The following is a 3,319-nucleotide window of genomic DNA, read 5'->3' on the forward strand; positions in this document are numbered from 1 at the left end:
GAATTCATTCATAAAGTCGCCGTGCACTTTTACGGCTGATAGTACGTTATAAACTTTATCTAGTGACATTTAGTTATTTGACCTGAAAATTAGATTAAGCTTATATCTAATCTAATAGGTACCTACCTACATATGGTTTTTGAAAGGCATTATATTTATAGTGTTAATTTAAATGATAAAGAATATAGTTACGTATAATTATTTTATAAGAACCTGTGTATACTAGACGTAGTTATATTTTATATCATGGCACCTAATAAAAAAAACTTTTCACTGGATTTTATTGTGTATAATTTCATTGAACCACCTATTAAATATATAATTATGTTTATGTTCGTTTTTTTTAGCATTAGAAAGAACTTGAAAGAAGGTAAGAGATTTTGAGATGTCTTTTAATTGAAAAACACTTTTTAAAAACCAATAACTATTACTTTTGAAAGCAGAAGACTATAAAAGATCGTATTCGATTCATAATTGTTACATATTTACCATAACTTATTTTTAAAATGTGTTTTTCAATTAAAAGACACATCAAGATTGTTTACCTTATTTCTAATGTTAAAAAAAACGAAGGTTAAACGCGAAAATTATAAATGTCACATCGCAAAATTGATTAGTTGCGGAATGAGGTAAGTAGAATTATGTTCGATTACCTGCTTACAAAAAACTTATTCATAATAAGTGTGAATTATGATAAAAGATTCTTGGACGAATTGCTTCGACTTTTATTTGGGTTCCACAAATTATTTGACGAAAATGACGAATGATAAATAAATATCATTATTACACAAATTGACTAAGTCCCACTGCTGGCTGCAAGGCTGGTGTAGTAGGTAAGTACCTACTTAGACGACGATATTATATAACTTATAAATATGTATGTATAAATACTTGCATACATAGAAAACAACCATGACTCAGGAACAAATATCCGTGTTCATCACACGAATAAATGCCGTTACCAGGATTTCAGCCCAGGATTTTAGGATTTGAAGGTATAAGTTAAAATTACAATATATTTAATAGTAGACTACAACGCAAAATAGTTTATTTTATTTCAGCCGAGTCATTTTCGTCCAAAAAGCGGTCGGGCGTAGTTCTTTGATATGAGTTATGTATGAGTGACGCTGTGACCGGCCTGGTTACTGGTACTTATTTAATATCAAAACAAATGTAGGCTTGCTGAAAATCAAGACCACAGAACAAGTTAGAATGGCGATGCGAGCAGGGTACGTGTCGCCGCCGGTTTTGAGCAAACGCTCGCATGTTACTCGCCCGCGCTGGCCGAAAAAAGAAGTAAACATGCCTTTTGCGCCACAATAACCTTCAGATTAAGAAGCCAGACATAAAATCTGTCTAAAGGAGGCGTATCCATTCACCACGCACACAAGTTTTTACTACCGTTGCGCGAGTGTTAGTAAATGTGGAGAGGAACGAGCGGCGCCACCGGTTCCGATACTAACTGCGCGCGATAGCCATTCTAACCTCTTTAATATGTTCTGTGATCAAGACACTCGCGCTTAGTCAATTTATCGGAACCTGACAACACAATTTGCTTTATCTTATGTAGCAATAATCGATACAAGTAGGCACGCTCTCGTGTCCTACTTGCATTTGTAATCAATGCCCACTTATACGGGTATAAATACGAGATTCCATTTTCAACCACACTCTTCTCTACGACAGGTACGTTATGCAATTTTACGAGTATAACCTTATTTGTGATTTTCTCAACCAGAATTATTAAGACAATTACGACCTAGGCTATTTTGTTTAAGGGAGCATTAAAGGGAAAACTAATAAACAGAGTTTCCACTAATAATTGGGTGAAGTTGAAGCGCCAATTATTTAGTCAAATGAAATGAAATCTCTATTCATTAAGTAGATACAGAGGTACAGTAGGCGTTCTCTGGCTTGTTGCGCATTTAGGGCCGATACAGACGGACTGCAGCCCGACTGCCATTTGTATGGGACTGCATGCCGACTGCTCGCCAACTGCAACGTCGGCGTGCAGTTCCCATACAAGTTGCAATCGGCAGTCGTCTGTACCGGCTCTTATGAATAAAGCTATTAGCGTGTGGTGGACACTAATCGCGAACAAACCATCAATTAGCTAAAATTATTAATCATTTCATTTGTCTCCGTCATTTTGATTTATCTGTGGGCTAGTTATAGTTTTATGATAGGGCTCATTTAGACAGCGCGCGAACTCGTATACGATTTTAGTTACATTGCGGACCATTGAGGTTACATCGATTCAGCCGACCGATCAAATGACGCAATGTAATGAATCTCGTATGCGAGTTCTCGCACCGTCGAAATGAGCCCTAAGGGGGTAAGTTTTTCCTTATCCAGGTAACAATGGTTCGAGGTATGCTGTTCTTGTTCGCTGCGGCGCTGCTGTTGGTCGCTGTCACGAATGTACAAGTACGTTGCTAAAACTTCCGACGAATGCACAAATGTTAGAATTTTTACCTCAAGGAACTGTTTTATTCTTGTAGTGTGGTATAGATTACTAAGTTTCCTTACTAATTTTCTTTGAATTTATGCAATTTTTTCTTTGCAGTGTGAAGATGATGACGGGTATGGAATTGTATATTTCTTTCATATATAATAGACTAAACGTCAAATTAGATCTTTTTTCTATAGTTTTCTTAAAGATGGCACAGGCATGGTATAAGCTACCTAATTAAAAGGGTTAGAGGCAATAGAGGCTCTTTAGATATTAATGCACACTTTTGTATGTTTATCTTAGCCGACTATATAGTAGTTTTCGGTAATGGTCACGTGATAAAAATAATTCATAAATAGGTTTAAGGATGACTCAATCTATAACGGTCCGGGCCCGGACTCCGAACCAAGGCGTCCGACACCACGACACTTCGTTTTCTATGATGGGTGGCCGTTAATCACGTGATGCTTTCTAAAGAAAACTTGTATGGCTTAGCCCGGAATAGGACTGGTCTAGCGTAAATCATCCTTTAACTGACTTGACAGCGCTCTTATATGTATGTGGATTTAAAAAAAAAAACGATTTTTTGTAATCGCAGGCCAGTGCATCATAACGTCATCGACGCTCTTCTACATTTAGATACGCAAGGGGAAAAGGTTTACCCACCGGGAACGAGACAGCAGCGTTATCCCTGGCAAAGTTTAGACAGAGCGGATGTGGAGGCAGACAAGGTTCACCCAAAGCCAAACACAGCCAGAGGCAAACGTGATATTGGCATCTATAACCTGCGTGATGCTTCACTGCTAGATTTAGACAGAGCGGATGCGGTAGCAAAGGTTCCAAAGGGAGGCAGACGTCGCGCGTCGC

General features: G+C 37.9%; 1 long non-coding RNA gene across 1 annotated transcript; it reads left to right on the top strand.

The window, feature by feature from the left end:
• The first annotated feature begins 2,340 nt into the window (after positions 1-2,340).
• LOC134661014 (uncharacterized) lies at positions 2,341-3,094 on the top strand. Its single transcript, XR_010097918.1, has 3 exons — positions 2,341-2,427; positions 2,567-2,583; positions 3,051-3,094. It is a non-coding gene; the product is annotated as an uncharacterized LOC134661014 (long non-coding RNA).
• The last annotated feature ends 225 nt before the right edge of the window (positions 3,095-3,319 follow it).

This window comes from Cydia amplana, chromosome Z (genome assembly GCF_948474715.1).
Source record: "Cydia amplana chromosome Z, ilCydAmpl1.1, whole genome shotgun sequence".
NCBI classification, from domain to species: Eukaryota; Metazoa; Arthropoda; class Insecta; order Lepidoptera; family Tortricidae; genus Cydia; species Cydia amplana.